Consider the following 27,021-nt stretch of genomic DNA (forward strand, 5'->3'; position numbering starts at 1 on the left):
ATTTATTTTTTTAATGGAAAAATTTCGTGGGCAGAAAGACTCTGAGAAGGGCAGGCATACACTCCATTAAACAGTAAATAACTTATTAAAAATAATAAAGTGAAAGAAGTGACAGTAATTGTTTTTTGCCTGTCAGTATCTGGTCATCTCTAGGACTGACCAGTAATCAGAATTATAACAGATACAATATTTTCTGTAGAGAATTACACCACCATGGAAGCTAACTGCTCCTGAAGTTTTGCCCAGTCCCACCTGAAATATTTAAAACTGCACCTGATTGGGGCGCCTGGATGGCTCAGTCGGTTGAGTGTCTGACTTCAGGTCATGATCTTGCCGTTTGTAGTTCGAGCCCCGCATCAGGCTCTGTGCTGACAGCTCGGAGCCTGGATCCTGCTTCGGATTCTGTGTGTCTCCCTCTCACTTCCCCTCCCATGCTCATGCTTTGTCTCTCAACAATAAATAAACATTAAAAAAATTTAAAAAATTAAATAAAATAAATAAAACTGCACTTGATTAAAACAGCGCTCTCTCTTTCATAACGTACATCAGCAGGTACTACAATTTAATATGCACAGATGTTAGAGCTGAAATATCCATGCTTAAACAAAAAACATAGGGAGAAGGTAAAAATAACTGAATATGCTCAACACAGTACCAACCTTAAAAGGAAAGAGAGGCTTACATTGTGCTGATTTAATGGCAAAATAAAGAAATGATCCCCCAGATGGCATCGGTAACCTGTGAAGAACCAAACTACTCTGTAAATGACCTGCAGCTTTCTGTTTGAGAAACACTGGACAAGAGGCTGATCGTGTGTCCATTTAATTCCAAAATCTGTACCCCAGGCATCCAGGGGAACCCCCAAATGCCCCGAAATTCTCCAGCACGTTCATATTTTACAATGGCACAAAGAAGAGTAACAACTCCATCCTTTTAATAAGTGCTGGTTTTGTACTTCATATATGTTATTTCATTTAATCTGCACAACCACCCTATGAGGTAGGTACGATCCCTGTTCCTTTTTTCAAATAAAGACATCCAGGCTTAGGAAAGGTTAAATAAACAGACCAAGGTCAGCAAGTAGCTAAGTTAAGATCTGGTCCTGAGTCCTCTTTCTCCCAAAGCTCTTGCCTTGCTTTAACCACCATGCCTCACCCTATCTGCCTCAGTTGGAGATGCCAGTGAGGAATGTGATCTGGAGTCTTCAATTTCCAGACGCTTCTGGAATGACTGCCCTCTTGACTCATCTCGTTTCGCAAATTACATCAAACTGAAAGGCTCAAAACACTTGCAGACATTCTCATTCTCTGGAAATGCCACAGCCACTCAGCCAGTGGAATGGGGACAGCACCATCACCGGGATCACCAAGGTACAAATTTCCCTGTGAACGCTGACGCCACCTCTCTTTGGTGTTTCTTCTAGCCACAAACTGGCACGTTATCACTGACTGTGGTTGCAGTAGACTCAGCAGTCAGATAAAGGGGAGTTTCTACTTGGTTAACTGCTCCCCCAACATCTGTGTCCAAGGGGGGTCCTCCAGAGCAGGCACACACTCATCCTCGTCCTCCCTCCCCACTGACCCCATCAGTCCACAAACAAGAGGCTTTGCTAATCTCTTGGCCACACCACTAAGAAACCCTCCCCTTCCCGTGCTGCGAGTCTTCAAGAAACAACTTTCTAACAATGACTCAAAAAGATGATGTTTTAAAAGAGCATTTCAAACAAGGCAATTGCTTTTTAAAAAAAGATTCAAGAATTCTATCACTTATTTCAGCCTTCCATCGACACAATTTGTTTATGTATGAGTCGAGCCTTTCTTCCTTCAGAAGGGGAAAATGCTGATAAACTAGCACATGTAGACAAACAGCGCAAAAACCTGGCTGCCTCTTGCTGCTGAAACAGAGTCACATTTATTTCCCAACGCACCACTTACCAGACAGATGCAAAGATGTGGGCAAGCCAGTCATCAGAATTAACAGAGTGATTGTGCTTGCACTACATATTCTGATTTGTATGAATCTTATTTTTAGCCATGCACAAAGGGCAATAAATGGAAAATCTTATTCTAACCGCTACTTTTTCTGGGCCACCCACACTGCTCCACCTACCGCACAAGTTCACAAATGTAAAAAACCCAACGCAGGGTTTGTCCTAACAAGGGATGCAAAGAGGCTAAAACGTGTGACATTTTTTCCAGTTAGTGTTGGTACTTTCACTCTTTTTCTGTATCAGGACTTTCAGGGAAAACAACATTGACTTATCTATGGGCATTTTCCGAGACTCCACGTTGGTATGCCATTCAGCACACAGGCAAGTGTGATCCGCAAGGCACGGGCACCAACCTGCTGCGAGCCACATGTCAACCAACCTTTAGCAAAGAAATGCACCCACAAACATTTCTGTATATTCAGGAAGGTGATACCTACAACATTTTGTTCTGAGACAATGCCAACGTCTTAAAAGTTCCTCAAATGAACGAAAGTGGTATCAGAAACATAAATGTTGCTAAAGCACAGCAGGCTGTCAGAAAGGATCTTACCCAAGTGAGGTCAATATTGCTGCTCCTCAGTCTGCCTTTAGTTTGCAGTTGGACAATGTTCACCGAGGCGGTTACCTGCTTGCCATCTCCCTTCCCTGTTGTGCATTCCCCTCCCTGCCTGCCCTGTCCACAGTCCCCACCGCATCTCAGGCAGCTCACCAAGCATTAACTCACACGGCTGCCACACCCGCCAAGCAGCTGATACTGAGAGACAGACACTTTGAGAGCAAACAACAAAAACACATTGACGAAGAGGATGTTTTCTAGGGGCGTAGAGAGGATACAGATGACAGTCTATTTTCGATGACTCTCTCCTTAGACTTTTAACGAAAAGTTAAATGGTTAAGGTCCCAGGGTAGCAATTAAAATGCTTGTTCTTCTGAGCCCTCTGCAAACCTCAACAGCAAACATACGCAGGTAGTGATCAATATTTAAAAGTCAATTCAACAAAATAATTAAGACGCGAAAGGAGGCAACTCTGAGAAAGGCATCTTTCTTTACCTGTGTGCTTGCTCATTATCCAGAAACTAGAGGAAATGTTCCGTCATCCTCTGGTAGTTAACACATGCCCTGCAGAGCTAACACCTTCTTCCGATAACGCACGGTACGAGAGCAGCCCTGATGAGGTGTATCAGAAAATCTTTTTTGGGTTATAGTCCACTCTCGTCAGACCTTCTGACTAGTGCTGTAAAAACACGGGTAATTAAGTGTTACGAAAAAGTGGGTCATACACCACGGAGATACAACCACACCGCCCCCAAACTAGGCTCCAAATGACTGTGCTCTGAGAAGGTGGGAGGGGTCTGAACACAGCGAAAGCAAAACTTTTATGTGGTGAGGAGCATTTTGGTTTTCACTGGTTTAGGTTAGAGAAAGTTAATCTCAATGTCAACTACAAACCAAATAACTTTTAACGTGTTCTTGAAGTTTTATGACAAATGCTGGCTGTTAATGTAATGGGAAATTCAGATACAATGTCATAAACAGTCCAAGGGACAGTCTTAGGCTTAAATGACATGTCCATCACCGAAGAGCGAGTGCTGTATGACTCAGTGAAGCAAAGCGGTCAAACCGAAACTGAAGACAAAGAAGCAAATTCTTATTATCCACATTAGCATCTCCTTCTCCTGAGGAGGATCAAAGTACTCTATACCACTTCCCCACACCTGTAGCCAGCTTGGGCATTCAACAATCGCGGATATTTATCAAAGCACCCCTCGACTTCTGTAGCAAGAAGGCAAAATGTAGTACGTGAATTGAGCACATTCATTCATCTGTCAGTCACGAGCCACAGATATATTAATTCAATACATACGGAGTCCCGATTATAAACAAGGACACGAATGATGGTGAAGGGATGCAGAGAGAAGAACCTAGAAGAATCTGCTTTCAAAGAACTTAAGTCTTGTATAAGGGATAAGACCTAGTCATGACCAGACCAAAAACAGATCATTCTTTTAAAACAAGATCTTTTCTAGCAGCTTCTTACTATAGACTTCTTATTCTACTGATATAAGGCTTGTAGAAAACATTCCTACATTTTTTCAGATGAATCTAACAATCCCCTTAATTTTTTTAGAAAGCGATTCATTTTAAAATTTTTACTGAGAGAGAGAGTGAGCAAGCGAGCATGAGTGGGGGAGGGACACAAGGAGAGGGACAAAGAGACTCTCAAGCAGGCTCCACTCTCAGGATGGATCCTGACGCTGGGCTCCATCCCATGACCCTGGGATCATGACCCAATCGAAATCAAGAGTCAGTCTCAACTGACTGAGCTCCCCAGGCACCCCAATCCCCTTAATTTTTTTTTAATCAGGGTTTTCTTTTAGTGCTTAAGATCCTTCCTCACCTTAGCTACATGTTAGGATTCACCCTGACCCAAAGTCCTAGCATTTCCCAAAGGGAAGCACAGAGCTATCAGGACAATCCCAGGAACTATAACACCACACCAGAGGAATTTGAAGAGAAGTCTCTTTGAAGGGGGATAAAGGATTCAAAGTTGAAGGAAAAGCTCTGGTTCACAGCACAAGAAAGGATATATTTGAATCACATTTTGGTACCATCAGGTATAAAATCAGAATTTTACTGTAGAACATACTGTTTGGATTATGGCTGGGGATATGGCTAACCAACCTTTCCCATTTCTGTCAAATTGCTATATTGTGTACTGATAACAAATTTCTTAAATAACTAGAATACAGTTAGTTGATCTAACACTAATACCATTTTACATATAATTAAATCGTTCTCTTATGATTCCAGAGGCCCATTAGGATCTTAAGGGCCTCTCAATAGTCCTTTTCATTGACAAGATGCAGAAATTAAAAAAAAAAAGTTAATACTGATTTCCACTTGATAAAGATAATGGTGTATCTACACAGGTATCTGTTCTTGTAAGAGATGATTAATGTTATTTGTGAGAAAAAAATAAGAAACGAGGAGATCATTATCCTAGAAAATGATAGCTAAAGTCATCATTCCTAAGCTCCACCAAATTTGTGGGATGTAACCAGTCCAGAATACTGCTTGTAAATTTGGAATTATTTGATTAATTCAAAAGAGTCCGGAAAAATACACAAAAGTATGAGTTAATAGTCAGGTTTTATTCTGGGTAGCTGGATTACAGGTAATTTATTTTCTTCTTTGTTGTTTTATAAATTTTGTACAAGAAACATATTACTTTCACAATCAGGAAAATAAAGCTACTCCTGTTTTAACAAAAGGAAACAATTATTCTCTGGTTCTGCTCTTCCTAGTAATTAAAAATACTTGATACACGGAACCCAGTATAATAATCTGGCCTGGCGACAAGTCAGACATGAAATACAGGAAAAATCTACTAGAAACAATAGATTACAGTTTCTAGTTAAGCTCTACAGGGACTCTAAGAATCCTCCTACACTCCAGAACTTTGCAAATACTGCTCTTCCTCATCATGATCCATGATTTGCACACTCTCCAGCTGCAGATGCCAGGGCCCTCACAATGATCAATGGGGGTGGGCAGGTGTCCTTGTAAGAGTGTGGTGCCACCACCTGGGTTAAATCACAGCTCACAGACAGGTGTCACTTTGCCAATGAAAGGTATAGTCAAAAGAGAGCACACAAATAATTTCTAAAAAGCAACAGATTGGAAATGATTAGAATTAGTTGATAAACTATTTGTGCTACAACTGATAACCACTTGATAAAGTAGCTTCATAATATGCATGGTTGAGTTTCTTTGGAGATTCACAGAGAATACCATGTGAAATTTCTGATTTACATATTAATGTATACTATCATGCTGGTAACACTACCCCTATCTGTTTGTACCATTAGTGTATATGCAGAGAATAAAAATTAATTTTGATGATGCTTTCAGCAGAACATAATCCTAACACTAAATGCTACAAATAAGTGCATCATACAATCTTTCTAAAAAAACACAAAAGTGGGGCGCCTGGGTGGCGCAGTCGGTTAAGCGTCCGGCTTCAGCCAGGTCACGATCTCGCGGTCCGTGAGTTCGAGCCCCGCGTCAGGCTCTGGGCTGATGGCTCGGAGCCTGGAGCCTGTTTCCGATTCTGTGTCTCCCTCTCTCTCTGCCCCTCCCCCGTTCATGCTCTGTCTCTCTCTGTCCCAAAAATAAATAAAAAATGTTGAAAAAAAAAATTAAAAAAAAAAAAACACAAAAGAATTGGCTTCAAAACTGTTAATGCTGGGGCACCTGGGTGGATCAGTCGGTTAAGTGTCCGACTCTTGGTTTTGGGTCAGGTCATGATCTGCGGTTTGTGTGTTCAAGCCCTGCATTGGGCTTTATGCTGACAGTGAGGAGCCTGCTTGGGATTCTCTCCCTCTCCCTTTCTCTCTGCCCCTGCCCTGCTCATGCTCTCTCTCTCTCAAACAAAACAAAACAAAACAAAACAAAAACAAAAAAACTATGCCAATGGGTTCCCAATGACTATAAGAATGAAATATACATGTTCATAAAATTATTTTATAAATTACTCTTAATATCATTAATATTACCACTTTTAAAGTGCTTCCAAACTTTAAAGGGTTCCAAATAATGAACATAAGGAGAATATCTGAAATTTAAACTCTGGCACTGGAAAGGTGGTAAAAGCTAAACCTTGCAGTTTTTCAAGAAGAATAAACACGGTATATATATATATTTGTAAATCAACAGTTTTGGATTATTAATTAAGGCATGAAAATAAGTCTAATAAAACCTCTTTAACTGGACTAATTGAGGATAAGAAGATTTTCTTGTTTGTTTCAATTTTCTGGTTAACTGACAGCTAGAAAATGCTTTTTGTTGAAAATCTTTCAAAAGCAGTTTCTTTTCTTAATTATAAAACATTTAACCATTTTCAATGATTCAGCAGGTCAGTGTCATCAGTTACAGATATCTTCCAGGGTTTATTCTCCATCTTTACAAAACCGAAGCTATCTTGTTTTCTGAATCTCTATTTCAGAAAAAGGGAAGTGGGATGTGTGCAGTAGGTAGGGTGGGGTGTGCGGGAGGGGTTTGAGTGGGGGTGGGGAAGTATGAAGGTTAGTGAATTCAGGATTCTGGTTTGTTGGGTTCCAGGTAGCTAAGCCATCACTAAACATGAATTCAGTGTCTGGAACGAGGTAATCTGATTCCTAGGAGACATGAGAGCCTACAAGGAGAGCCCCCAAGGGTCTATCTTTGTTAGTATTCTCTATCTTATATCATTCCATCTGGGCGACTTGGTTTCCTGGTCTTCTCTGGGGAAAAACCGTGTCAGTGTCCCTCTAAAAATTATGATCTCTGAACTCATGGGGTTGAATTTATTTTGATTTAATCCTATATCCTTGTCATTTCAACTCAAGCTTAGGGAGCAGGTAGCCGCATGTGGATGTCAAGGATGAATGAGCACTGACTTTTCTCTCTCAGACTTGCTGCCCTGGATTTTCTTTTCTATAAAAACCTTCAATTCCAGTTTCTGATATCTTAGCAGCTGAAACCTTTGTTATTTTGCCCTGTCCTCCATCACCTTTGTCCTCTCTCCATCACCTAGAGAGTTCGTTTCTAAGCAGGTTTGGAAAGTCAGGGTAGGAACAATGGGACTGATTTATACATATTGTACTTTAACTTTGATGACTTTATTGGTTATTCGTTTCCCTTAAGCCAAATACCTACATATGCATGTATATGTATACAATATATAATGCATGCATGTGCATGCACACACACATAATCCTGATTATCCCGATTATTTCTTCCTCCATCCTTAAGAAGAAGTGGGAAAATTTCAGACAGAGGTTCCTGAGCTTTTTGGAACTGTGGGTCTTTATGCACTGCTCTTCAGGAATTATAAGCCCTGGTCAGACCCAAGGGCAGGGTCTGAAGGTAGTACAAGAGGTCTGAAGAAAACACGGCTACTGGGCCCCATGAGAATTTGCTAATTGTTCTCCAAGTCCAGCTTTCAAGAAGCATAGAATAAAAAGCAAAATCCCCCCAAAGTAGGGCTCTAATGGACTAACCTAGTAAGTTCAGTCCTGCATATTCCTCATAGAACTGCAGGACTCACTAAATTGATCTGTGATTTATGGGTATTACAGTGATTTGGTGATGAGGGGTAAATGAGACTTCATTTGGAGTATGTAAAATAGGCATTATAATAATTTGAGGCTCCATTGCAGGAGAATTATTTGCTATTAATTTTTTTCTACAGCTTTTCCTTTTTTCTACTAGGCTTCAATCAGTGGCTATAACATAATCAAGTCCATATTCTCTGGTTTGTGCCCCAATGTCCACCTCTACTGATGAAGACCTGTTATGTGTCACAGCTATGCATGGAGGGCCATAAGCCTGTGCATTATGGTGCACTGTGCTTGGACTCATTCATGAACACACAATTCAGGTGAACTGGAGCAGCCCCACTATAGGAGCACAGGTGGGTACACGTTCCCTCCATCACAGTGAAACAGCTTTCCTGCATTTGTCAATGACATTTGGTAGAGATTATAGTCGTTTATGGCAAATTTCCCTGGCAGTTTCTGACAAATGTGTCCTTGCCCTGAGGGGAAACCCACCCCTAAGAGTGAAGTATACGTTCTGCAGATCCCTTATCCTTGCCCAAAGGGTGCCAGGGAAAGTGACGGGGCTGAGGAAGGTATGAGGGACACAGCCATCTATTCTTACTCCACCCTCACAAACTGTAACAGCTCCTTTAGTTATTCTGCACAGCATTCTTGGAAGGCAAGTGAGCTCTGAAATTCAGTTAAAAAATCATTAATTAACTGGGGCGCCTAAAATCATTAATTAGCTAGGTGTCCGACTTGAGCTCGGGTCATGATGTCAAGGTTCATGAGTTCAAGCCCTGCATCGGGCTCTGTGCTGAGAGTGCAGAGCCTGCTTCAGATTCTCTGCCTCCCTCCCTCTCTCTGCCCACCTCCTGCTCGTGACAGTGAGGAGCCTGCTTGAGATTCTCCTCTCTGCCCCCCCGCCCCGACACACTCTCTCTGTCTGTCCCTTCCCTGCTCACACTTTCTCTCTCTCAAAATAAATACATTTAAAAAATCATTAATTAATTGTTACTGGGGTGAAATATATATAGCATTTACCATTTTAAAGAGTATAATTCAGTAGCATTAAGTTCATTCACATTGTTGTACTATCATTGCCACTATCCATCTCCAGAACTTTTTCATTTTCCCAAAGTGAAACTACTCATTTAATGCTAACTCCCTGTTCCCCTCTATTCTCAAACCCTGACATCCATCATTCTATCTTCTGGCTCTAAGTTTGACAACTCTAGGTACCTCATATAAGTGGGATCATTCGATACTCGTCCTTTTGTGTCGGCTTATCTCACTTAGTATCTTTAAAGTTCATCTCTGTTGTAGCATGTGTCAGAATTTCATATCTTTTTAGGACTGAATGATAGTCCATTGTGTGTATATAGCACATTTTCCTTATCCATTCATTTGCTGGTGGACATTTGGGTTGCTTCCACTTTTTGGCTATTGTGAATAATGCTGTAGGAACATGAATGCATAAACATCTGTCCAAGTCTCTGTTTTCAGTTTATTTATTTATATTAAGAGAAAGAGAAAGAGAGAGACAAAGAGAGAGAGAATGAGAGAGAGAGAGAGAGAGATAATGAGTGGGGAAGAGGCAGAGAGATAATTCCCATGAACCAAGATCCCATGAACCATGGGCCACGGGATCCCATGGTTGATCCCATGAACCATGAGATCATGACCGGAGCTGAGATCAAGGGTCAGACACTGAACCGACTGAGCCACTCAGGTGCCCCTGTCCAAGTCTGCTTTCAGCTCTTTTAGGTATATATCCAAAGGTGGAATTGCTGGATCATATGGTAATTCCATGTTCAATTTTTTTTTTTTAGGAACTGTTGTACTGTTTGGTATTTAGGTTTTTTAAATTAACAAATAAATTAGTTTTTAATGCAGATTTAGGTTTACAGCAAAACTGAGTGGAAAGGAGAGAGGGTTCCCATACTCCTTGTCCCCACACATACACGGCACTTTTACAGAGATGCTCTAGACAACTCGGTGACCTGAGGGCTTCACCCCAGGCTGCAGGGAGTGATTTAGGCAGGCTGTGCCAGATCTGGCAGGAGCTTCAAGCACTGAGTCACCTGAGGCGAGTCACCTGAGGTGTTGGAGCAGCCTTCTTCCCTCCCCAGGCCATGAAACTGACTGACATCAAAGGTGATCGTACAGGAAAACCTGATGTGTAAACATGGACACTCACAGATGCCAAAGGAGGAAGGAGATTAAGGAGCATTTGATCCAACCTATTTCTTCCATATCATGGTGGAGATGCTTCATAAACTGAAAAGCTTGCTTCCAAGGATGCTGTGCAGAATAACTAATCAGTGCGTGACAGAGATGTTACAGTTTGTGAGGGTGGAGTCAGAAGATATAATTATATCACTTACAACTCTATCAGCCCTCTTACCATCCGTGTTACCCTTTGGGCAGCCCCGAGAAGGCAGCTCTAGATTAAGTCCTTACAGAAGTCTTTCATCATCTATCACCTTTTTGCCTTATTTTTCTGATTCTGTGGTTTTTAGTTTAAATACATGCACATAGGTGTACCTCCAGGATCTCTGGCTCTGCTAAAGGTTAGGCAATAGATAAGCTCCTTCATTCTGTCTGCTTCAGAACCGCTTTATGAACAGTGATTATTCTCAGTTTTTGAGAGTTCTAATAAAAGAACTGTATGTTCTAAGTGCTCCTCTGAATGAACATTTACCATATCCAAGTAAAATGTTATAAATCACAATGCTTATCCACAGATTTAAAATGCCCAGAAATTTCTCATACATTTCCTGGACAGCATCACTCACACTATTTTTATCCTCACACCGACTCAATGAAACAAAAGAAAAAATGTTTAAAATTCTTACAATGAAAGCTAGAAATATACAAATGCATATATATTCATAGGCACATATGTACATTTGCATGTATGCTCACATATATCCAAATGTGCATTTGTTGAGCCAAAATCTTCCACTTTTTTCTATTAACATGGAATAAATTGTTCTTGTCCTCAGTGGAGAGGTGATTGGCATGTTCCAAAGCCAATGCTGATCCTCAAAATGCTGATCCTCAAAATATGTCAGTCCTGAGAACTTAGAACCCCACAAGAACCTGAACTTGATGACCTGGACTATTTATTACAGATGTGTCTCCCTTCCCACATGTGTTTTGTAAATTGAGTCCCATGTAAGTGTATGAGAAGAAAGATAATAGTATGATGATTCACTTTGAAAAGCAGCAATACAAATTTGTCAATCTGGGGGAAAAAAGACTTCCCTTTTGAGTGTATCTAAAACGTGATAAGCATACCTGCAAAAAGACTGTAGCTGTCATTTTAGCCTAAAAACAGCACAGTTGAGACCCTTGTTGCACTCCAAGGACAAAGAATGACCAGTATTATTGACTCTAAAGCTGGTACAGAATAACAGCATTTACTTGGCTGGACTTTCAAATGTGATGGTCCTAAGAAGACCTTCTCTCTCTCTTTTTAAAAAAAAATGTTTAATGTTTATTTTTTTGTGGGGGGTGGGGAGGGCAGAGAGAGACACACACACAAAATCTGAAGCAGCTCCAGGCTCCAAGCTCTCCACACACAGAGCCCAATGTGGGGCTTGAACGCACGAACCATAAGATCATGACCTGAACTGAAGTCAGATGCTTAACTGATTGAGACACCCAGGCGCCCACAATCTCTTTTCTTGAGACATGAGTCAATATGTTAAGTAAAGCACTAAATATCTTAATTTAGTGACATTTAAGAGTGAATATTTAATATATTTTTCTCCCTTTATTGTTCATCCTTTCAGTTACACGTGAATTAAAGCAGTGATTCTCAAAGCGGAGTCCCTGGACCACTCGCATCAGCATCACCTGGAAACTTGTTTGAACAGCAACTTCCCAGCCTACCCCAAATCTACTGAATCAGAAATTCTGGGCATGAGGCCCAGGAAGTTGTACCTTAACAAGCCCAAGCCCTCCAGGTGATTCTCGTGCAAGTTAAAGACCCAGTGCATTAAGGAGGCACCAATATGAAGATTCTAATCCCTGCTCCCTTCCTCAGTTATCATTTTCGAGATACTTTGTTAAAAGAAAAGTAACCCATGTGGGTTTCGGCTACTTGTTATTATCATCTAAGAAAATTCTTACCATTGTTTGGTTCCAGGAAAGAAACCTCAGTCACAACTTACATGTAATTTTTCCAGGCTCTGTGCTGGCTTCGAGTCTTAGGATGCAGGGAACTGGGCGAAGGGAGAGATGAGAAGGCTACAGCAATCCATTCAGACATGGACCCCAAAGCTTTGCAGGGCAACCTTGTGACAGGTCAGTGAGTGTCCACCTGAATGGGGAGGGGGGAAGAGCTGTCCATTAGCAGAGTAAACCTTGCAGGTTAACATTTCTCCCTCCCCTCCTGCTATCCTGTGACACCGTGTCCCTCACTTTTATGACAGAATCTGACTTGCTATGCCTCTGGCTGTTTGCCTTTTGACTACTCCACATAAACAGAACATGATAAAATGGTCCATAGTAATAATACTTGAGCTCAACCCACGGGGAAGCCCTGTTTGGTGAATATTTCCTGTAGGTAAGCATCCCTCACTGGGAGCTCTTTGAACCCCAAAGCAGTTATGAGACCCATGTCCAATCTCATGAATGTTTCCTTTCAACAAATGAGAACACCTTGGTTTAAAAGTCACATGCAGCTGCAATAACAGGAAGATAAAGGAACAAAGGATACATTCGGGAATTCTGAGATGAGATGATTCTCTGATGCCTTAAATATGTTTATTCACATAATATTTAAAATTTATATTTATTAAAAAAATTTTTTTAGAGAGAGAGCATAAGCGAGGAAGAGGGACAGAGGGAGAGGGGAGAGAGAGAGAATTTTAAGCAGGTTCCATGCTCAGCATGGAGCCTGATGTGGGGCTTGATTCCATGACTCTGGGATCATGACCTGAGCCAAAATCAAGAGTCAGACGCTTAACTGACTGAGCCACCCAGGTGCCCCTAAATATGATTATTTTTAAAACATTTTTCTAATGCTAAATTGATACCAGCTGATTGCAGAACATTAGAAAAGCATAAAGAAAAAATACCAAAAAACAGACTTTTAACTACTATGAATAAAGGAGAGGGAAGGTAGGTGGGAGGGGGGTGGGGAAATAGGTGATGGGGATCAAGGAGTGCACTTGCCATGATGAGCAACCAGTGATATATGAAGTGTTGAATCACTATATTGTACACCTGAAACTAAGATAACTATATGTCAACTAACTGGAATTAAAATAAAATAAAATAAAATAAAGGAAAAAAAAGGATCAACTGTAGCCCTGGACCTGATAAATCACTAATGATATTTTGTTGTATAATTCCATAACCCTTAACCGAAACTCCTGAGCTTCAGAATATGTTCCTGAATTCAGAATTGTTTGTTTCTAAAAACTATTTTGATGCAACTATGATTTATCACATAATATTCCATCAGGGTCTGGAGCAGCACCCCATAATCTGACATATTTTGTAATATTTTTGTAGCAAAACCAATGCATATTCCTATTAAGGTGGATAAAACAGAATCTCACATTGGTTCAGGCCAGGTTTTTCTACCAAAGAAGTTACAAAAAAACCCTTTTGATTTTTGAATGCTTTTGGATTCAGAATTGGGGATAAAAGCTTGCAGACCAGTATTCTTTTCAGATACACAAAAAACTCAAGAGTTTTGTTTCTACTTTTCATTCAGTGTTACACAAATGTGAGCGTTTCCCCAAGTAATTAAAAACACTTCAAAAACATGCTTTTCAATGTCTATGTAATATTATATCCCACTTAGAAAAGGTTTTTTTTTTTTAATGATTTCATTTTTGGAATTACATTTTTCGTTGTTGTTAATGCAAATAACACTTCGAGGGACATATTTGAGTATCAGATCGTCTGAATTTCTGAATACTTTCTTAGGTGGATCTGAGAACAAGAATTATTGGGTCAACTGGTGTAAACTTTAAGGGTCTTGATGATTTTCCAGAAAAGCCATACCAATTTACACTCCTAACACAGCATGAGTGCCTGGTTAATTTGTTTAATTACCCACATTATCATAGGCAAGGAAAAAATACACTTGCATATCATACATCTTAACAAAGCTCTAATCAATGATAATCATACTTAGGAGATTTTATTTTTGTTTTTCTTACACAGAAGACAGTGAATAGCTCATAGTCTCTCACATAACAAAAGAGAAATGGGATTAATGTGAGTTTACCATCAACTGGAACCTCATTAGACCAGACTGAGTCAGATCTGGGCAATGGAGGAGCTGTCACTTGTCCATGGGGTCCTAAGTTTGAAAGTGGTATGGAAATAATTCACACATTATCATGAGAAGACAATCATTTGCTAATTATTTGTGGGCTGGTAAATTCTGCTTCCAGGCTACTGAGGACTGGTGTTTCCGTTCCTTTTGGCGTTTTTGTATTTCTTGGACATTTTGCTGCTACTCAGCATGGCTATCACAGAACAGGAAGAGATGTGAAGACAAAGTGAAATCAGACAAGCTAATAATAAATGGCTAACCCTTGTGAGTGCTTACGATGTGTCAACTCTGGTGCTGGGCACCTTGTGTGCATTACCTCGTTCAGTGTGCGCTGGTATTAAAACTGGTAGCTGCAGAATTTGAAAGTATGTGCTCACTCATCAATCACTGTTCCACTCTAATAAGTTTGGAGCAGTTAGAAGTTTGGGATTTCAAAGAGCTATTCAAGCCTAGTGTCTTATTACCACGGCTCCAAGTCTGGTTATAAACCACAGACTTTGCCTTTACCCTTTTTCGTTGTTGTTAGCACCCTCTCTAGCATCTACACAAAGCAGAGGAAATGACACAGATAAAATCCAAGAAAACTCTAGATAATAATAAATGCTTTGAAGGTCCTATACTTACAGGAGGGAGGCCGTATCTCTTAGAGTACCACAGAGAGTTGGGAGTCTGTTGTATAACACAAAACAGTGTATACACAGAAAAGACATGAGGATACACACAGGATATATACTCCAAAAAACAAACACACAGATACATTCTTCCCAAATGTGACTTCCCAAATGTGGTATATAAATTGGTAATGATAAAGTCAGGGCTCACAACCCCAAGTTCCTTTTCATTTATAGTTTTGTCTAATAATTTTTCTTTCTCTTTTCCTTTTATCCTTACAGGACAATTGGTGTAGAGAATACCACAATTTTCATATGCTAGTAAAAAAAAAATTGAAGTGATACTTCTTCGTTATATGGAATGAAACAACACCACTCTTTTCCTTGTCTATAAAGTCAATTTCTGTATAGTAGAATATAGTATATACTGTAAAATGGCTAGGGTTCAGAGAGAGGAAGAGAGAGAGAGAGAGAGAGAGAAAGAAAGAAAGAAAGAAAGAAAGAAAGAAAGAAAGAAAGAAAGAAAGGAAGGAAGGAAGGAAGGAAGGAAGGAAGGAAGGAAGGAAGGAAGAAAGAAAGAAAGAAAGAAAGAAAGAAAGAAAGAAAGAAAGAAAGAAAGAAAGAAAGAAAGGGAGAGAAAGAAAGAAAGGCAAAAGATTCCATTTTATTTTGGGAGTGAGTTGAATTGATCTTCCCAATAATCTTATCTAAAAGTAAGGGATGTTTCTTAAAAATTATCAAAAAATCAAAAGACAAAAGATGTATCAAGAAGTGAATCATTTCCTTCACTGTGGCTTCTCTTTATAATTTAAATAACATTCTCCTGACAATTAGGTGTCAAGTAAGTAGAGTGGCTCCAAAATGATTTTTCTTTGCCAGTCATACATGTGGCTAATTTTCTAAGTATGCCAGGACTATAAGGTGTGAAAAATAAAGCAGTAAGAGGAAATGACCCCTCAAAGAACATACTTTGTTTTTTCCAAAATGCCTAATTGCTTGGGGGAAAATACAAAAAATAAAATAAGCTACCACTAATAACAGAAATGATTACCAGAAGCTCTTTATATACTCAAACTGCACAACCAGCATTTCTGAAGCTAATTACAAATTTGGATTCTCTCATTTTAAAAATATACTTCGAAGCAGCCCACTTCTGTTTTAATGCTGAACCAAAGTCTGTGCAATTGGCGTGTTATCAAAGTAAAAAAAAATGCGTTGCTTGAACAAAGTTATCACTTTCAATGTCACTAAATCTTGAACTGCAAAATACCACAAACTAAAAACTAGTAATACCATGTGGTTATGTTATCTTACATTTACAAGAGTGTATAGTTTCCCAAGCCCTACGGGACTGAGACCTCTGGGATCACAGCAGCTTTGTTACCTTGGGGAGGCCATTCACTGCCTCTGAGCCTAACATCTTTCACGGGTTCTTGTGAGAATTAAATAGATTAAATGAGAAGGTATACAAAAGGGTTTTTGCAAACTATAGGACACAATATCATTATTCTTTTTATTGGCAACTCTGTGAGGCATAAAGATATCCACCCCCATTTCATGGTTAAGGAAACTGACAGGTGGAAGATAAGGCAAAAAATAAAAAAGTACCAAGTTAGGAGACTCTCAGGTTTTATCTACAAATTGGCCACAAAATACCTGGGTGACTCCATGACTTGCTTCTTTAGTAACAATGAATGCATAGGATGAGATGACTTTAAGGTCTTCTTGAGGCCAATGGTTCTGTGATCTGGGACTTGGCCATGGTGGTGAAAGACAGCCCTAATAATTCTTTGGAAGCAAGTCTCTCCTGGAGGCCAAGTGCAGTGCCCACCAATCTGAGGCCTCTGGAGCTGCGGTGGGGGTTCTTGAGGAGTCTCCCACTCGCAGGGATGGGACTGACATCAGCAAACTCGTTTCGCTAGATTAAGGGATGGTTGGGGGATCCTAGGTGAATGGCCAGGGCCTCTTGGGAGGTACTGGAGGAGCTTGAAACAGCAGCTCTGATTGATTGACTGATTGATTGATTGATTGATTGATTTGGGGGTGGGGACGGCTTCTAAATAAATTTTTATTTTTATTTACTTATTTTTTCCATTTCTAAAAATAGGCTTTATTTCTCTATTATGAACAGTTTTTTTTAAACTGTAGAACAGTACCTATTTTTATTATTATTGAAAACGGCATCTTGCCAGCCCTCCTCCAGCCTCCATTCCTTCTTACAAACTCCAATTACAGATTTCTCTTCTTATGATTTTCACAGTATTCCATATCCCGACCAAGGCACTGAACACATTGCATTGTTATTAGTTATTTATATGTTAAGTTTTATTACCTTTTGCCATCTGAGCTCTCCCCATGAGACCATGTGCTCCAGGAGGCCAGGACTGTGCCTCTTCGTCTAGAATAGCCCAGGGACTAGCATACAGTAGGTATTCAATACATGCTTGCCAGCAGCTGTTTATTAACCAGTACAGATATTTCACACACTAACAAGTAGTGTAGACAAATAGGTATATACCACCCGAATGGTCAGTCTTGCACTGTTGTTTGGCTTTCAGTTTCAAAGAGATAGCCACCTCTGGATTCCTACAGTGTTGGGGGGAGGGGGAGAGATGCGAAACGGCTATTTTTTTGTATTATGAGTGCACATCATGGTCACGTGGGAATTTCACTTTAAAAAGATTGGAGCCACTAACTTAGGCCTCTACTAATAATATTCTAGAAGCACTAATACAACTTTCTGTTATGTTCAATATCTGTGCTGTCCAATATGGCAGCCACCAGCCACATATTAATACTCAGTAAATGCACATGGTACAACTGGATTTTAATCCATGAGGAACTGGATTTTAATTTTAATGCATTTAAATTAAATTTAAATAGCCACATGCTATTAGTGATCACTTTATTGGACAGTGCAGCTTGAGGCTGCCTTACATACTAGTTTTTTGGATACACTTCAGACCCCAGAAGCCCACAGGACGACACCCATTCAAGAAGTTTTTACTGACCTCCTGCTGGGTGCTGGGCACCAGCTAAGTGTTTTAAAACAATGGTGAATGAGAGCCATGGACACTTCCTGCCCTTGTGGCATCTCTTAGCTAGACTGATTTCTGAAGACCTCACAAAACCTTGAAGTGGTTCACAGGACTGTGCTTAGGAAAAGGTGGGTGAGTAGATATGGTAATGCTACACTAAGCACGAAAGCACGGCTTTTTCATTTCTTCATATTTACTGTTAGAGAAGCTGGGGAAAGTTTAAAAAGAGATATCTGAATGATTACTGTTCATTCACTTACAAGTAAAGTCACATATCCCAGATATGGGAAATTTTCTGTATGTAATTCCCTCTTGCACAAACATAAATCCACTTAAAAGCAAAAGTCAGTGGGACCTGCATTCTTAAGCCTAAGAAAAAGTAAATGGTATTTAATTACAGCAACAGTCATAAAAGCACAAGTGGATCTCGAGCTGCAAGCAGTGGGCAAAGGCATGCTGATACCAATTAGCAGTGAAATGATCTAGAAGGTACCTCTTGTATAAGTAAGGCTGATTGCATCTTTGTCTCTACAATTCAACTCTCAGCTAAGATTTTCCTAGTGGTTTTAATGGGATGTAATGAACAAAACCCTATTTGCTTTTCCCTAGGAAATTACAGGTGGAGGTATTTTTATTTACATATCTACTTTATCACAAATCTAATACCAACAACATAATTTCTAAGAAACATAAAAGTCGTTTGGTTTCATGCTTTTCCAATTTCCAATACTGCCTCCCCTGTCCTCCTGTTGTCAATTCTTTGCTAACCACCTCTTCTTGCCTTACGGAAATTTTGAATGATACAGAGAAAAAAACAAACAAAACATTTAGAATTGGTTTCTGTTCTTGTTTGAACCTGAATCCAGGTTTGCTTAAGTTAAAAGGACAAAGGCATCATACCCTCGGATACAGTGTTTTTAAATTGATTCTCTCCACAGTATTATCACTTGCTGAGCTGAGTGATAGATATTCAGCTGAGCTAAATATTCACTGAGCTAAATAACTCGGTTTTGCTCAGTATCCCAGTGGTGTCGTACTTGATGATACCATCGAGGCAATCTGACCTCCTAACTTTAAAATGCCACTCTGGTGCCCTGCCCAAAGTTAGACTACTGATTTGAGGGGCTAATAAATGACTCTTACACATCCACACACAGACAATGCACACTCCCATCACTTTTTCTCTCTGGATTGAGTACAAAGATAAATTACAGTGGTCAGAAAACAAAACAAGAGTTCAAAACTTAGTTCCAAAGCACAAATTTCATTTAGAGACTATCAGCGGCTAGAAAAGGTCAAATCGCAAATGTTCCACTGGTCCTATGCTGTACACAATACTAGTAAAAATTTGGTGACAGCATTAGCGTTAAACATGTAAACTGAGAGTGGTTCTGGCATCCTTATTCATACTCAGAAACACTAAGTGGAGTAGTCACACACCATTTTATGGCCAGAGGGGCTTAAAAAGAAAGGGGTTAATTTTTGGAAACTACAGAGATGAATTTTTAAAAAATCTACATTTCAAGCAATTTAAATAGTCACTTGTATAAAGCAGAAGACCTTTGAATCATAGATCTTGTGGCTTTTGTGTTTTGCTCTACTGGCATGGGAAGGTGATGCAAGGAAATGTGCTTTTTTTTCTTTTTTTTTCTTGTTACAACCCAGAAAGACGCAGCCATTTCAGACAGGATGGAGAAAATTAAGATGAAAACGTCTCTGAAAGTTTCCACTTACACATTTCAGATGCTGGGACCAAGTTATTCTAGTTGGAGAATTATAACTAGAAAGTTCACTTCTTTGATATTCAAGATGAGTTTAAGTTCCCAAAATACAGTGGACTGTCCAAATTTTCACCTCTAGTATAGGTGGATGGTGCTATTTCAGAACTATTTGCCATTGACAATTCAGAAAAGAAAAAGCCAGAAAGAAACAGTGTTGAAAATATACAACCTGAAATAATTTTGGGGTTTCTGTGGACTTTATATTATAAAAAAGTACTGGCATCTATTTATTATTATTATTATTATTATTATTATTAGTAATAATAATAATAATAATAATAATATGGGCTCCTGGATGGCTCAGTGGGTTAGGTGTCTGACTTCTACTCAGGTCATGATCTTGTGGTTCATGGGTTCCGGCCCTGCTTCAGTCTCTGTGCTGACAGCTCAGAGCCTGGAGACTGCTTTGGATTCTGTGTCTCCCTCTCTCTCTGCCCCTCCCACACTCACATTCTTCCCCCCCCCCAAGAATAAATAAACATTATAATAATAATAATAATAATAATAATAATAATAAAGTTCCATTTGCTGAGAACTTCTGTGTGCTGGGAACTACACTAGGAATTTTGCAGGTATTACTAACTCATCTGTTGGATGAAAGGACCATGGCTCAGACAGGATAAATGTCTTGGCTAAGGTCACACTACTGGAGGGGATGACATGCAATGTGAATCTGTGTCCACCTGACTCTAAAGGCTCCTCCCTTCCTCTACAACACCATCATCCACTATAATTTGGGGAGATTATATCCTTCTTCCTAAAGGAAACATTATCAATTTCCCACATGCTACCAGTAAAATGTCAAAGTAACCTGATAAAGCTGTGGGTCCTACTGTAATCTGATTATTTGTATAAAAAGAATTAATTAACTTGTTAGTTACATTTCACACATTAGAATTAAATTAGAATTAATTAGAATTAAATAATCTTTTTTTCTACTGCAGTTTCTTTAAATAAAAGTACTACCAGGTAGCTTATTAAAAAATGACCTAGATCATTCTCTAAAGCTGAGTTAAATCATTGGATACCTGTTCTCAGTCATGGGACATGGCGGTGAAAACACTGTATGAGGAATCTCACTCTGGGTCTCAGTCTCAGAAGAGCATGACTATCCCTGGCAATACCCAAGCCGAGAAGGCCTGAAGCAGGCTACAATGTACCATTTAGGGCTCAAGTACTATATTTTCCCTCCTTATGTTAAAGATCACCCATGCAATCACACAATGATTAAGTTCATCTGCAAGAATGCAGATGGGTATGCATGTTGAGCCTGCTTCTCAACTTAGTGAAGGGCAGTTTCCTGAGAACTTGGATGGGCATCAATAGTGCCTCAACTTCTCCCAGGTTTGATACTGGGACCAGGTTTGATCTGGGCTATCTCCTTTCCCTTGTCTGAGAACTTTGGCTCTGCCTGTGCTTCTTCTATCAGCCAGAAAAGCCTACAGAGTCCTACCCCTTTTGGGAGCTGTAAATGCCTGCTGGCTTCATCTGTCAAGGGCAGGTGCCCCCTGACTCCCAAGCTGCACAGGTGTCGGTGCCAGGAAGGTCTCACACAAGGCAAGGTGCTGGTGGGCTGTCCCCAAGTGAGGCTGGTGAGGTCCACACAGAGCTCACTGCGGATGTGAGGGTCACAACAAGTTTGGCCATCGGCCTTGAAGACAGGCGAGGCATATGTTGTTCAAGAGGGGTGTGATTAACCATTCTAGGAAAAGGCAATACCATTGACCCAGTTGTTCCAGCTAAAAACCTAGGAGTTACCTTTGATTTTCCTCTCTTCCTCTCACTTCTTAACATCTAATCCATCAGCAAGTGCTGTGGATTCTACCTTCAACTTCTATCTCTAATCTGTCCACCCCTCTCCATCTCTACTGCCAACACCGTCATTTCTTACCTGGCCCACTCCTACTGTGATGGTAAGTGGCTTCTCTGTTTTCAATTCCCTCTTGGCACTGAAAGTCCGCAGGATCACCCCAGATTGGGTGATGTGTTAGGAGGACTCCCAAGACTCAGCATACAGCCGTACCTATGCTTTGATTTATTATAGCCAGATCTCACCTGCTTCTAGCTTGAATCATGACTGGAGACTCTGGCCACAAACCTGCCCTTACCCTCCCCTCCAGCTGCCATCCCATACCCTCATAAGCCTCTTCCTCGGCCACACAGGCTCTGCTACCTGCTGCCTTTTCCTCACATGACAAACTTAGCTTCTCTCTCTGGATCTATAGTCTCTATGTTCCTGCCACCACCTGCTTTATATAAAAATCATTGTGCTTAATCTCGCTGTGGTCATATACCCTTCAGTGAATCTGGGGCCGTGGCTCAGAATCCCATGGCACCCATAACCACATGGCACCATTGAAGCCAACTCTGGTCTTGTTGTGGTGTAGGCACTGCACCCAGCCTGACACCCACTGCCAGGCCCTTCATCCCAGCCCTCTGTCTTGGGCCACCTCAATCTTTTCTTCTTCTCATTCCCCTTTCTAAGCTTATGGATGATTCTCTGCAGGCTGAGGAAAAGATAAAATAGTGAGCAGAGGCCAGCGAAAGTCAGATGCTGCAGAAGCTGCTATGCCTATACCCAGGGGACTGCAGTTATCTGTACAGACTGGATGCTGTTCTGCAGACCTATTTTTGTTTCTGTTTTTTCATAAAGCATGGATCAGCAGGGCTGAAAGGACCTTGGAGACCAGTGAGTTCAACCTCCTCCTTTTACTGATGAGGACACTGTGGTGTGAGGAGAGGCTGGGAAGGAGAAAGCAGCATTTAATGAGGACTTACCATTTGCTTTGGATACATGTCCCAGGTCCCACGGCCAGTGAGTGAGTGTCACAGTTGGGACCACACAGTGCTTCAGTGAGCATTTTCACCCCACATAAGCTTTCACTGATTACTTACATGCTCATATCACACAGAGGAAAGAGGTTAATATTTATCACATAAAGATACTTGGAATTCCCATCTCAAAGGTGAATGGCTTTTCCCTCTGTATCATCCAGTGCATGTTTTTATTATAGCAAAATACACAAAACATAAGAGTTATCATTTATAAAAACAGAACTACCCTACGACCTGGCAATTGTACTACTAGGTATTTATCCAAAGGATACAAAAATGCTGATTTGAAGCCAAATTTGAATTTGGCTATAAACAATAGCCAAATTATGGAAACAGCCCAAATGTCCATCAACTGACAAATGGATAAAGAAGATATGGTAGGGGGCACTTAGGGAGTTCAGTCGGTTAAGCATTTGACTCTTGGTCTCGGCTCAGGTCATGATCTCATGGTTCGTGAGTTCGAGCCCCACATCAGGTTCTATGCTGTCAGTGTGGAGCCTGCTTGGGATTCTCTCTCTCTCTCTCTCTCTCTCTCTCTCTCTCTCTCTCTCTCTCTCTCTCTCTCTTTCTCTCTCTCTCCCTCTCTTTCTGGCTTTCCCCCACTTGTACTCTCTCTCTCTCTCAAAATAAACTTAAAAAAAAAAAGATGTGGTATATAATGTATACAATGGAACACTACTCAGCGATCAAAAACGTTGAAATCTTGCCATCTCCAACAGCATGGACAGAACTAGAGTGTATTATATGCTAAGTGCAATAAGTCAGTCAGAGAAAGGCAAATATATGATTTCCCTTGTATGTGGAATTTAAGAAACAAAACAGATGAACACAGGGGAAAGGAAGGAAAAATAAGATAAAAACAGAGCAGGAAGCAAACCATAAGAGCCTCTTAAATGCAGAGAACAAACTGAGGGTTGCTGGAGGGGAGGTGGCTGGGGGGGGATGGGCTAAATGGGTGATGGGCATTAAGGAGGGCACTTGTTGGGATGAGCACTGGGTGTTATATGTAAGTGATGAATTTGGGTTCTACTCCTGAATCCAATATTACGCTGTATGTTAATTTATTTGAATGTAAATAAATAATTTTTTTTAAAGTTACCATTTTACCCATCTTTGTGTATAGTTCAGTGGAATGAAGTACATTAATTTTGCTGTGCAACCATCACCATTACTCATCCAATACATGAAAACAATTTTTAATGTTTATTTATTTGAGACAGAGAGAAAGTGGGGGAGGGGCAGAGAGAGAGAGGGAGAGAGAGAATCCAAGCAGGCTCTGCACTGTCAGATAGAGCCCTACACGGGGCTTGATCTCATGAACAATGAGATCATGACCTGAGCTGAAATCAAGAGACGGACGCTTAACCAACTGAGTCACCCAGGCGCCCCTCATCCAATACATTTTTAAGTGTATTTTTTGAATAGTAAATTCAAAATGAGATGGATGAACGCCCCAAAACAAGACTGAAGGAAAAGACAAGTAGAAAATAAGCTTTGGGGGTTATATTTCATCTAACAAAACCTTTCATATATAGTAGGCTCTCTGTGGCATATTCTCCATGATTCTCCCAGTCTTGCAATCAGAACTGTGAGAATGCTGGCCTCCAGGTGAAAAGGTAGCCTGTTGTTTCTCTAGGTTCTCTACTAGTTGTATCTGCTCACAAAAATGTTATGCAACCCAGGAAATCACAGCCTTCCATGCTTCCTCCATAAAAGGACAAGTAAAACAGTATTTCTTGGAAAGATAGGCATTTACCAATGTGCTGCATCTAGATGGAGCTGTCTCCGCCACTCCAGTCTGCTTCTAAGCAGGGTTTAAAAGTGTTGGCACAGAGCACAAAGAACGTCCCTTAGCTATTCAGCATTTAGTTCAACTCCACAATATATTTAGCAAGACTTCTTTTTTTTCTCCCCTCTTCCCTTCTTGGTTTAATGACCTCAAATGTACCAACATCCTGTCTTACCTAATCCCCTAACAAGTTCTATCAAATGCCAGGATGGAATCAGACAGCACTGCAGGCAGTGAGATCATTCACTAAGAATTCATTTTTATTCCAAAAATTAGGAGTGCCAGACCATTTAACACAATCTATCGCACAGCCAGAAACTTAGCCTGGCACTTTAAGAGAAACATCTAAACTAATTTTTTAAAACCTACTCCTGTCATAGGTCCTTTAACAAACCAATGACTTTCTCCCCATAAAAAGATGCATATATACAAAATATTTCCACAAACTGGGAAGGAGTCAAAGGATCTCCTATGAGCGTACAGACCCTAGGCAAAAATCCCCCACTGTAAATGAGCTCCAAAAAAGAATTCACTTTGTCTCCAGGCCTCTGTCTGTACTGGGTCCCTGGAGCATCCCAGAGGATTAACGTGACAATCTTTACCATTAATGTAACAATGTCTGTTTTGTATTTAATTCCTTTGCTTTTTCTCCAAAAGCATCCTTCAGCCTTTCATACCTTCAACCCTTGGGAACAATGTGACCACCACGCTAAGCAGCAGGCCATGTGGTCTGTCCAGTCAGGGACAGGGTTTCTTCATTGGCAGCAGTATGGTGCAGTAGGAGGAGAATGAGCCTGAAGTCAGACAGACCTGAGTCCAATCCCAACTTGCTAGCTGACTGACTTTGGCCACTAATTTTATTTTTTAAAAAAAAATTTTTTTTTTAACATTTATTTATTTTTGAGACAGAGAGAGACAGAGCATGAACAGGGGAGGGGCAGAGAGAGGGAGACACAGAATCTGAAACAGGCTGCAGGCTCTGAGCTGTCAGCACAGAGCCCGACGCGGGGCTCGAACTCACAGACCGCGAGATCATGACCTGAGCCGAAGTCGGCCGCTTAACCGACTGAGCCACCCAGGCGCCCTGGCCACTAATTTTAAAAAAGGCTCAATTTCCCAATATAAAATAATAAGGATGATAATACCAACTTGTAAGACTTTTTTTTATTTTTAACTACGATTGAATGAGCTGATGTGTATACACACACACACACACACACACACACACACACACAGTTCCTGAGACACAGAGGTGCCTAGAAAATGGTGGTTCTCATCTCCCCTCTCTAGCTTTTCATTTATGGGATTCAGCATATATTCTGCATTTTTTAAATTAATTAATTAATTTAATGTTTCTTATTTTTCAGAGAGAGACAGAGAGAGAGAGAGAGAGAGAGAGAGAGAGAGAGAGAGAGAGAAAGAGAGACAGAGCATGGGCAGGGGAGAGGTAGAGAGAGAGAGAGGGAGACACAGAATCTGAAGTAGGTGCCAGGCTCTCAGCTATCAGCACAGAGACTGACACAGGGCTTGAACTCACGAACCGTGAGATCATGACCTGAGCTGAAGCCAAGATGCTTAACTGACTGACCACCCAGGTGGCTCCCATTCTGCATTACAGAAGCAACCCCTGCTGCTATCTATTAGGTAGCTGGGACCACATATGCTTGGAGTCTTAAATATCTTTTTAACAGGTTTATTGAAATATAATTCATGCACCACAGAGTTCATAATTTTAAAGTGTATAATTCAATGGTATGTAGTACATTTACAGAGTTGTGTAACCATCACCACTGACTAATTTCAAAGCATTTCCATCATCCCAAAAAGAAACCCCATCCCATTCACAGTTATTCATTCTTCATTTCCCCTTCCCCTCAGCCCTTGGCAACCACTTATATACTTTCTGTTTCTATGGATTTGCTCATTCTGCACATTTTACATAAATGGAACCAGATACTATGTGGCTTTTTCTATCTGGCTTCTTTCACTTGGTGTAATGTTTTCAAAGTTCATCCATGTTGTAGTGTGTTTCAATATTTCATTCCTTTTTATGGCTGAATAATAATCCATTGTATGTATATATCATATTTTGTTTATTCACTTATCAGTTGGTGGACATACAAGTTGTTTCCACTCTTGAGCTGGTATGAGCACTTAAGTACAGTTGATATGTGTGGACATATGTTTTGAATTCTCTTGGATATATACCTGTATGTGATGTCTAATTTAATGGATCAATTTGTCTAGGCAACGGTACCCAGATATTAGTCAAACGTATCTTAATGTTGCTGGGAAGGTATTTTTAAGATGATATTAATATTTAAATCATTAGAGCAAATTCTCCTCCATAAGGTGGGTAGGCTTTATCCAATCAATTGAAGGCCTTAAGAAAAAAGACTGGCCTGACCTCTCCCAAGGAAGAGGGAATTCTGACAGTTGACTGCCTTTGGACTTGCTCTACAACATCAGCTCTCTCCTAGGTCTTCAGCCTGCCAGGCTACCTCTGAACTTTGGACTTTCCAGTCTCCGCAACTGTGAGGCGATTCCTTAAAATAAATCTTTCTGTAACAGACACATGAAAAGTTGCTCAAC

General features: G+C 40.4%; 1 protein-coding gene across 7 annotated transcripts in view; it reads right to left on the reverse strand.

The window, feature by feature from the left end:
• BACH2 (BTB domain and CNC homolog 2) overlaps positions 1-27,021 on the reverse strand; it is a 358,132-nt gene that overhangs the window by 140,742 nt on the left and 190,369 nt on the right. For 2 of the 7 annotated variants that reach the window (XM_058734719.1, XM_058734720.1), the window contains one exon: positions 12,253-12,401. The exons of 4 other annotated variants lie outside the window; for them this stretch is intronic. The gene's annotated coding sequence lies outside the window, so the exon portion shown is untranslated. Of the gene's footprint in view, positions 1-3,041; positions 5,968-12,252; positions 12,402-27,021 lie in introns of those variants that run through there. One more of the 7 variants, XM_058734721.1, reaches the window with a different exon arrangement.

Source organism: Neofelis nebulosa, chromosome 6, assembly GCF_028018385.1.
Source record: "Neofelis nebulosa isolate mNeoNeb1 chromosome 6, mNeoNeb1.pri, whole genome shotgun sequence".
In the NCBI taxonomy this organism is placed as follows: Eukaryota; Metazoa; Chordata; class Mammalia; order Carnivora; family Felidae; genus Neofelis; species Neofelis nebulosa.